A 10,767-nucleotide genomic window follows, 5' to 3' on the forward strand; every position below is an offset into this window, starting at 1 on the left:
TGAGTTTACTCAACTTTTAACCAAAGTAGTTCACCTAACTAATTTACTGAGTAAGGTCACGTCTCCCAATTTGTACTCTTTTGTTCAGCTGATGGAGTTTTTATAGTTAAAAAAAAACTTTATAATCTTCTAAGCTTTTTTTTAACTATAAAAACTCCATCAGCTGAACAAAAGAGTACAAATTGGGAGACATGTGACCTTACTCAGTAAATTAATTGAACTATTTAAAAAGTAGTTTACTTAAGTAGTTACTTGGTTATAAGTTAGCAGCAAATAAATAAATAAATAAATAAATAAATAAATAAAAAGCTGTGTAGCAATTTCCCTTGAAATTTTAAGTTAAGTCAACTTTTCTTTTTTACAGTGTAGCAATAGTAATAATAGTAGCATTAATGATAGTAGTTGTAACAGCACTAGTAGCAAAAGTAATAATAGCAGTATTAATAGTAGTAGTTGTAGCAGCAGCAGTAGTAGCAATAGTAACAATAGCAGTATTAATAGTAGTAGTTGTAGCAGCAGCAGTAGTAGCAATAGTAACAATAGCAGTATTAATAGTAGTAGTTGTAGCAGCAGCAGTAGTAGCAATAGTAATAATAGCAGTATTAATAGTAGTAGTTGCAGTAGTAATAGTAATAGTAATAGTAATTGTAATAGTAATTATAGTTATAGTAGTTCTATTAGTAGTAGAAGTAGCAATAATAATAGTAGATGTTGTGGCAGCAACAGCAGCAGCAGTAGTAGTCTTAGTAGCAGTAATAGTAATAGTAGACATAACAGCAATAGTAATAGTAGAGGTATTAGTAGTAACAATAATAGTAGTAATAGTAGGAGTAGTAGTAGCAATAATAATAATAATAATAGTAGTAGACAATAAGAATCAACAGTTCTAACTAGCATCATAATGCGTTCTAGGGGAACCCTTAAAAGTTCTATATAGACCTTCCAACTGAGAGTTTGTAGTTGTACTCAGTAGTAGGAGTTGTAGTAGCAATAGTAATAATAGTAGTGTTAGTAGAAGTAGGAATAATAACAGTAGTAGTAATAGTAATAGTAGTAGCAACAGTAGCCGTAGTAATAATACTAAAAAGAAACAAGAGTTCCAACTGTCATCATATTGGAGCCCTTAAAAGTTTTAGCTGGAACCATACAGAGGGTTTTTCTTTAAAGAATCAGAGGGGCAGAACCATTAACCTGGAAAAAATACTTTTTTTTCCCTGAAGAGTGCATTTTGCAAAAAACAAAACAAAAACAAAACAAAATCTTCTTGCGTAAAAATGTCTGGAATATACTGTATACTGTAGTTGCATTTCTTTAGCTGTAATCTCATCATGAGGAAGATCTGAGTATTTGCACTGTTAGCAGGAGCACTGTTGTTGCTGTGGTTTTCAAGATCATTGGCTTGAAAAGAACCTTTATTGATTTAATGTAATCTTTTTAAAACATTTTTTAAAATCCTGTAACAGATCTCTCCTTTTGAGCAGATAATGAATGCGAATGTTTGTGAAGCGAAGAGGACACTGCCTGCAGCACAACACCTCCAGGCAACAGCATGGAACCTTTGACATCAATGTGCTAAACCGGAGTGTTTTTTTTTTACTGGGTGAGAGGGGAAACAGTGTGTGTAATCACACTCACAATGGCATTAGCCTAGTTAGTGTACAGTATTTACAGTGCATAAGTATTCACCCCCACACTTTCACACTTTCCAGGTTGTAACAGTACAAAATGTGTGTGTGTGTGGGGGGGGGGGTGAATACTTGTGAATGCAAGTTCATACAACTAGGAAACACATAGAAATTTAGATGACAAACATGTGAGTATCGCAAAGAAATATCTCGTCTTGCAATTTTTCCAACCTCAGCCATGCAGAGACCGAACCCTGCACTAATTGCTGCCCTCTGGCTACAAGTTGCATCGAGCAAACTCTTTATTGAGCAAGTCTTGTATTACACAATAAATTAAACTCGACAGAGGGAACGTCTAGGCACTCCCTTGCTCCCTTTACTCCTTTTTTTCCCCCTGGTTGCAGATGAGGCTGTGAAATTGACCACTCATCACACTCGACCTCTTTCAGTGCTGGGCTGGAAAATTCCTCTCTCTGATGCCTGTTCTAGGGAGGGGATGCTCGTTCGAACACACTCGTCTTTTCAATTTCTAATCCGACTTTATATGCAATGCCTGGAAAGATATCCTTAGCAGGGGGCGACTGGTATCAGTGTGCTAGCAGGGTGATAAAAAGACATCTTAAACAAAAACAAAAATTAATAATGTTACTAGCTCACTTCCAGTGCATAAACTCCAGACACGCACTTCAACCTCCCCCCCCCCCCCAAAAAACAGAACATTCAGTACGTCTTAAACTCTTCCCACATTATTCAACACACCTTCTTTTTTTGAAGGCCCTGAATGTCTTTCCCACAGATGCATCAATGGCAACGGCGCCTCTCTCTGTCTTTCTGTGTAATAAATTTTAGGCCCTAACAATGAGCTCCATGGAGCTGCAGGAGGTATCGCATGGTATTCTGTACTTCGACGATGTTCGGAAAGCTGCTACTGTTGTGATAGTCGGACGTAGCCTTCACACATCTGTGTCCTCATTCCATCGTGCTGGACGTGTCGGAAGGCGAGGAGAAAAATGGAAAGACAGTGGAAAAGTGGAAAAGGAAAAATAATGCCACGCCCATGGATATAAAGTGCTTTTCTAACATCTTCCAGATGGAATAAAAAGAAAAAAAAAGGTGCAGGTGCTTGCTTTGAAAACAAGGTTTGATTCATATCACTCCACCCCCGTGAAGCCGAGTAGATTGTTTTTAATGTTTGCTGCAGACATTCCACGGATTCCAGCAGACCAACCCGTCTTAGAAATAAACTTCATCAATCACAGGAGGGAAAAAAGGAGTTTAGAGAGAATCATTGCAGATGCGTTAAAAACTAAAAAAATGGGAGTATTTGAGGAGTGGAAATCACATGAGGTATATAAAGAAAGGCTCTTGTTATACACACACAAACACACACACGATCATTTAGTAGAAATGATGAATAGTCACCCTATCTATTGTTTAAAGCTGATCTGGGTTTTTAATCCTGAATCCAGAGCTTCATCTGGGCTGAGCTGATTCATCGCTGCCGCTTCTAATGACTCCACACTGCTGAAAAAAACCCATCACATTGTTATAGTTTATTCTTTCACTCACTTTATTTATTCGGTCGTTAGTTTATTCATGCATTCAAAATGCACAAACTGATCCACCACAACATTCCAGCAATCATTTATTCTTTCATTCATCTTCAGTGAGCTCTTTATCCTGGGCAGGGTTGTGGTGGATCCATGGCAATGCACCACACACACTGCTTCACACCTAGAGGCAATTTAGAGTTACCAATCCACCAAAAGGTATGTTTTAGGGAGGTAGGAGGACCCTGGAGAACCCAGAGGAACCCAAGCAGAGAGAGACCAAACCTGAGAAACTCCACACTGATAGTAAATCAAGATCAGGATCAAACCAGGGACTCTTTCTTTTTCTTTGGACAGTTCTATTTCCTGTTTTTGTTGATTGACATGCATCTGTGGCTTAATCAAAACTTGATCATATCACCACCAACCTTTTTTAGCACAACGTACCGCTTAGCATGAAACACTAGCTTCAAAAGCAGAGGTCAGACCGAAAGCAACTAAAATTTGCGGACTGAAAACGGTAATTTGCTTTCCATGGAAATGGATGATAGGAAGAACCGAATTTACGTGAACTTTGACCTCGGAAATTCACGAACCTTGGAAATGTGAGCCAATTCATAAGTAAGATTATAGCAAGCAGTTTCATTTCCTTGAAAATTTTTTTTAAATAAAAATAAAATTACTAATTGTTATATCATGGTCATGCAAGGGTCAGGTTTTGTCCTGCTATTTCCCTAACATCACTTCTCACACAATCATAGTTGCAAAAAACAAAAACAAGACTAGCTAGCTGTCTAATATTAGCTGTTTCACCACATTCATTCCAAAAACACACCCGAGAATTCATTTCCTGATTTTTGCTTCAACTCCATCATCCGCCGTGACTTTATCCGGAGTGACTGCTGGTTGATGTTAACTAGCATCCTAACTTCCTGGTACAATGCTTAGCCTACTATTAACAAACTTCCCTAATTATATAAAACTTAACAAAATAAAATAATACCTACCGTAATAGTGTCTAGTTTTACAAGCTAGCTACTGTCAGAAAGCTACTTTTGGAGAGGGTATATTAGCTAAGGTAAATAATTAGCTGGCTAACATTAGCACACTCAACACTTAGCTGGAAGTTGTGTGTTTAATGCTATGCTGCATATTGTGTTGACACGCTATGAAAGTGTTTGTGGTTGAATGATCAAATTGAACTTAAACTCCGCCCTCATTAAGCTAAGCATGCCTGTCAGTCATGTGGCTTTTTTTCCCCCTCTCAGCCATATTTCTTTGTCTTTCTACACCTTGAGCACATAGTGTATTAGCTCTATTCTGTTTTGCACTTATACATCTCTGTGCCTCATTGCTGAAGATTAATGTTCCTTCAGCGGGTCCTCCAGGCCTAACTGGAACATTTCTCAACCATTTCATGCCATCTTAGCTTCCGAGAGGTGATGAGTTCATGTGTGAGGACGGTGTCACGCTTCAACAGCAGACTTCTCTCCAAGACATGGTTTTCACACGGCTAATACAAAAAAAAAAAAAACAGCTGTCATTTCTGTGAGGACACTGAGAGCCAGAGGAAGTGGGCATGTCCCAAACAGGAAAGGTTTATAGACTTAATTTCAATTGTGTAGCAGTCGTCCATGTACAGGAGGAGGAGGAGGAGGAGGAGGAGGAATTTTCCCACTGAGGCTCAGGGGTGTCCTCGGCTTATTTTAGCTCAGTGACATCATTTCATATTCCCTCTCAACATCTGGTTCTGCTTTCGTTTACAGCAGATGCATATGACAGCAAGCGCTTTTGTGTCTGAGATCAAACATACAGTGTGTGAGGGAACAGAGGCAGCTGCAGGCCTACACATGGGTGAGGAATCCTTTACAGGGAACGCTAGCATTACTACGCTAATTGTCTGCTAATGCTACTTCAGTGCTGGTATCTGGCTAATTAGATTCATGAGCTGCAACTCTTCACTCGTCAGTTCTCTGGGTTCTTCTAAGAGGCGTAGTGTTGAGCTGTTCATCACTGCTCAGGCATTTCCTTTCATCATGACACACAGTGACCAGACTGGATGTGTCTCCTCCAGATTTATAAGAACAGGCGCTTTTTCCAATTTTTCCGTGCCAGTAACTGAAACAGACATGCATACAAAAAAAACAACATTGATACAGTGTGTCTAAAGGGCTTTAACGCTGAAGAAATTCACAAAAGTTTTGGCACCAAAAATTAGGAGTGTGCTTTTCCTATTATTCACCAGTCCAGTGCCAAAGTTTCCAGCTGCTTATGTTTAGAACCAACAGGAACTAATTGTACTTATGGCTACTTATTTTTGTCAATGAATCAATGAATCAATGATAATTTTCACTAATTTGTCTTTAGTGAGCGCTTTATCCTTGTCAGGTTTGCGGTGGATCCGGAGTCTATCCTGACAACAGTCTATCCCTGGGTGTGAGGCACTCTGGATGGGAAATCCACCTATTTCATGTTGCTGGGAGGACGGCGGAAACCAGAGAATCCATACGAAACCCACACAGATATGGGAAGAAACTCCAGAGACAGTAACCTGAGCTCAGAATCGAACCGGGGGACCCTGGAGCTGTGAGGCAGCAAGGTGACCCACGACACATCCATACCACCTAAATGATAATTTGGCCACTAGGAATTTTTTTTGTCAGAGTGGTTATCAATGCCATATGATGTGAGCATATGATGCGAACTATTCCCTGACTCTACTGAGCACACGTGACGAACGCCCACGTACGGCCTTTCTTTTACATAAACAATTGTGAATGAGTATTTTGCCCCACCCTTGATTGCCACCCCAGTAATGTCATTTGGTCCAACCAGGCTACCTCATAGTAAAAGGTCTGGCCACGCCCCCTGGCTAGTCCTTCTTCCTATCATCACAGTGCCTGTTGCAGTTCTCTCTCTCTCTGTAAACGTTCTCTCGGTTTCGGTTTAAGGCTGTATTGAGAGATTAACATTAGTACCTCCGTACCTCTAAATCTCTAAACAATGTGGTAGCACATGTGCACAATGTTTCAGCATGTCTGTAAACAGTACAGTACAGTACAGTTGGAGTGTCCTGGTCAAAAACTTCAGCAGGAAAGAGTGGGCCACCGCAGCATGACTTAATGGATCCGGTGCTGTCATGGCAACATGGTACAGCCAGAGTGATGTGTTTTTGGAGAGAGCTGAAGTTGCGGTTGTGGTGTTGACAAAATGTGCTTCACAGGTCAGGTTCCTGGAAGTAGGCGCAAGTTAAACACAGAGAGACAGATCTCTTTCTCTCTCTCCCTCCCACTCTTTGTCTTTCTCTCTCTCTCTCTCTCTCTGTCTCTCTCTCTCTTTATCTCTCTCACACACGCTCTGTCTCTCTTCGCACGTCTTTCTCACTTGGGTATAAACTGTATTGCTATAAACATTCATTCCTTGAACTAATCTCTCTTTTACCCTCTCTCTTGACTCTGTTGTTATTGAAAATGAATCAACACCTTCTGGCCAATCAGAATCTGGAATTCAACCGGCACCATGAACTTAAAAACAAACAAACAAAAGACATCCCTTGCTTGTGGTAAATCCTAGCAAAACGATCAAAGTGTGCCACTTACAACAACATAACATTTCCTGAGGTCAGGGTCAAAAACTTTTTGTGTTTAATGGATCCTTTCTAGACTAGTTGTTGTCCGTGGCACGTTTGAGGCAGATCCCCGCACTTCCTTTCAGACGTCAGTGTTTATTAACATGGTGAGACGTTTCCACCAGGTCTTATAGGATCTGTGTGCTCCTGTATAAAGCTTCCTCCTCTCCTGTTTACGGTTGCTTTGGCTGTGCAAGTTCCTGACATTCTCTTCTCCTCTGCAGTAAACAGTAGACAGAGACTTCTGAGCATTTCTGTGGGTGAAGGGAACTCTGTTTTCCAGGGCAGGAATGACTCATTTAGCCCAAATAAGGAAAAAAAGAAACTGAGTAGCTGTGTTCCCTTGTAGAGTGAGTTGGATTCTGGATGACAGTGTGCTAGTGGGCATTTTTAGGTATATGCTCTGACACGCTGGAGCCTTGAAGGCTAAAGTCTTGGCTATGTGCTTTTTTAATCACCTGGAACTGCTACTTATGAGTACTGAGGATTGATAAAAAGAAACTACCCAGAGGGTAAGCCCTGCGCGATAAAGGAGACCCTGTGTGATTCGTTCTGAATCACTCGGCACTGTTTGTGTGTGTTTTATTGTATCCAGGCAAACTCAACCCTGAAGTTTCCATCTTTCTGCTTGGAGCAGCACTTTCCTGAAACGCAGCCAGGAAAATGTGTGTCGGCTTGGCAGCCGGGCTGTGGGAAGACTAAGGGGCAGAGAGCTGAGGGAGTTCTTAGGCACAGGACTTTATTCAACTACATGCTTCCTTGGGACACTCTGTTTTGTGTGGGACAGACGAGTCCAAGGTCTGAACGCGTGCACCTGAGCAGGAAGTGTAGTTTATAGTGAGAATGGGATTTACAGGGAAGGAAGAGAGAAATAGTTGGGATTAAGATATGCAGGATTTACAATCCATCCGTGATCAGTTGCAACAGAATCTTTGTTGTCCCGGCACGCTCGTATTGTTCATCAATACAATGGGGTAGAGGATGGAAAGGTGATTAGCCAGTGATGCTGTTTTGGAGGTTCTTTGTTTTCTAATATTTGCGTCCATGAATCCATCCCCCGGGGCTAAGTGCCTGGAGACTATAGATAAAGTCCTAATTTCATGCACGGAAGGGATATCCCGGCCATTTCCCGGCGTTTATTAATTAGTAACTTCGCTCGGGTTGGGCTCCAGGAGTTTTGGCCAGGCACGCTGACCCCACCTCTGTTTCACTCTGTTATCTACCATGCATAACTTCCTGAGTGAGCACTTAGCATGGCTTACTCTAAGAGTGATGACGGATAGCGAGAGACTGAGGGATCATGAACTTTTGCATTTGTATTTCTTTTATGTTCCAGTCATTACTCAGAGATATAAGGAGACGGCAGTGTGATTGGTCTTGACTGTCTAGTTGAGATTAAGAGCACATGGAACAAATTGTCTCAAATAGTGCGTGAAAAAAACTACCTGTTGTCAGTGTGATGGCCAACAGGTATATATATTTTTGTCCTTCAAAGCTCTTCTTGATTCTTGTCTATATTCCGGGAAGGTAACTACAAAACTCGTGCTGTTATAGGAAAATAATCAACGATGGAATGCTGTGTGAAGCGGAATTTCGTAGAACAGCACATCCTGAAATGTATTATTCCTCCTACACCACCAATTTTCCAAGGATTGCAACGATTGTTTCATTTTCATTCTCCGTCCATAAATGTTAAATAAACACCTTTCTCCTCACAGAAAATGTCACCATAGCAAAAAAAAGTGTTTATGTGGAGTGTCCGCCGTACAAATTCCTGTGAATGAGCTGTTACCATAGCAACGATAACGTATTAGAACGAGCGCATTAATATCAACCTGCTAGAACTGCTTTTATAGAAAATTAATCAACAGTTTCTCATACAGTTTTATGGTTTGTGACCATAAAATAGGTTTAACAACCCCCTGAATATTTTGAACATTAAACAGATGCAAATATAAATACAGATAATGTCTGTCTCTCTCTCTCTCTCTCTCTCTCTCTCTGTCTCTCTCTCTCTCATGTGGTGTTTCCATGTCCAAATCGCTTCACTCTCCTGAGCTCTGTGTCTCTCTCAGTGATGGGCTAATGTATGCAGGTAGCACTCAGAGTTCAGTAAACACACAACACTGTGCCATGTTTTATGTTGCCATAGCAACCTTTTTATTTGAACCCTCTATGTTTTCTCTCTCTGAGACTGTGTGGTTGGCGTGGAGCTGCATGCCAGCCAGTCACAGCGCAGATCAACCAGACTTGTAAAGGCCTGGCCTCTCGCAGTTTATCAAATACACCACTGGGATGTGTTTGTTGTGATAGAGCCGGCAGTATGACATCATCACCTGCAGCAAGTCTCTCAAACATTTTTTTGTCACCTTCAACTGAAATGATTAGCCTTAAGTATTATTGGAGACTTTATGGGCTGACATTACGTGCTTTATAACTTTATAATAAATGCCAAAACCTGTTAGTTGAAGTGTCATACTTTTCAGTTTATGAAATATATTAGCATCTTAATATGTGTTTGCTATTTTGAGGTCATAAAAAAACTTCCAAAAAACGTATCATAAATATATATTCAGTAAAGAACTCCATACTGCTAATAGGAAATTTAATAGGAATGATATTTCAGCTTTAGTGATCTTTTGCTAAATCCATATTTAGGTTGAGATTTCATGCTTGATATCTAATGTATCAATGTTCTAACACCCAAGAATGGAAAAGTAGCAGGTGGAGAGAGATGATTATAGCTTTTTAACCGAAGCATGTCAGCAAACCAAATGGAGTAGATTTTTTTTTTTTTATTCCAGTGCTCATGAGGAATGACAGCAGAGGAATGTACAACCTCACACTTCTAACACAAACACAATCTCATGCCTATTTTTCCATGAAAGAATAAGCAAGTGAGCTGACAGATTGATTGACATGAAGGGTTTTTTTTTCCACAGGAAATACTAATAATTTTAAATGTTTCCTGGAGTACACCAAAAAAGATTATACAGGGAAGTGAGAGCTGAGGATTACACGTTATTAAAGGAAACTGGCTGTCAAGGTTTGAGACATTGTTCATATTAATAACATCCTGGGAATGGGGAAAAATGAATGCGATATAAACCATGTACAACGGCTTGCATAAGTATTCACCCCCTGAACGTTTCCACATTTTGTAATGTTGCGAGCTGGAATTGGGATTTCATGTCAGGAGTGTACACAAAATAACCTCTCATGTTGAAATTTAGAGAAAAAAATGAATATTGTTAGCAACATTATTTACAAGTAAAAAAGAAGTGTTGTTAAAGTATTGGAAAATTTGCTAAAGTATTAACCCTTGCTGGTGTGAAAAAAAATTTGTTGCCATCAGAAGTGACATTTAGTTGAATGGAGTCGATCTGTGTGCAGTTCAAATGTCATGTGATCATGTGTCAATAAAAACAGACCCGTTTCTGAAAGAACCCAGAGCTTTATTTTAGAGAACATACACAAACCAAACAGCAGCACGAATGCCAAGGAGCTGTCAAGAGATAGCAAGGGTTTGGTTATTAAAAAATATCCCAGACATTGAACATCTTGTGGAGATATATTATTAAAGAATGGAAAAAATATGGCACAGACATATGGCAACTCTGCCTAGAGGAGGATTTAGTGACTGGGTAAAGAGGGGATTAGGCAAAGAAGCAACCAAGTGGCCAAGGGCAATTCTGAACATGATGCTACCACCACCATGCTTCTGGTGCAAGCAAAGTTTTATTAACATCCAAGTCACTGTCACAACATAGGCAGAGGGTGTAGGCAAAATGTGTACACAGAGAAGGGAAAACAAAACAACGAAACATGAAATCAAAACCTTGTAAAGAACGATAGATAATGAATGGTTGAAATAGGTGGAGTTGAAACTGAAACAGGAACTAGATTAGCTTGTGTTCAGGTGAGTGTGAGAGTCTTAGCTCTCCTTTTTTCTCAGACTCAGAGC

The 10,767-nt window shown here is 40.1% G+C and overlaps 1 long non-coding RNA gene across 4 annotated transcripts; it reads right to left on the reverse strand.

The window, feature by feature from the left end:
* Positions 1-572: 572 nt before the first annotated feature.
* On the reverse strand, positions 573-9,221 carry LOC128611845 (uncharacterized). 4 transcript variants are annotated; one of them, XR_008386631.1, is made up of 5 exons: positions 6,016-8,741; positions 4,783-5,293; positions 3,048-4,688; positions 2,385-2,869; positions 573-2,220 (listed from the first exon to the last, which is right to left on the reverse strand). It is a non-coding gene; the product is annotated as an uncharacterized LOC128611845 (long non-coding RNA). The 4 variants fall into 4 exon arrangements; XR_008386632.1 differs by lacking the exon at positions 6,016-8,741 and adding an exon at positions 8,766-9,221 and having other exon boundaries at positions 3,048-5,293; XR_008386629.1 differs by having other exon boundaries at positions 3,048-5,293.
* Between the last annotated feature and the right edge of the window lie 1,546 nt (positions 9,222-10,767).

Source organism: Ictalurus furcatus, chromosome 8 (assembly GCF_023375685.1).
Source record: "Ictalurus furcatus strain D&B chromosome 8, Billie_1.0, whole genome shotgun sequence".
NCBI classification, from domain to species: domain Eukaryota; kingdom Metazoa; phylum Chordata; class Actinopteri; order Siluriformes; family Ictaluridae; genus Ictalurus; species Ictalurus furcatus.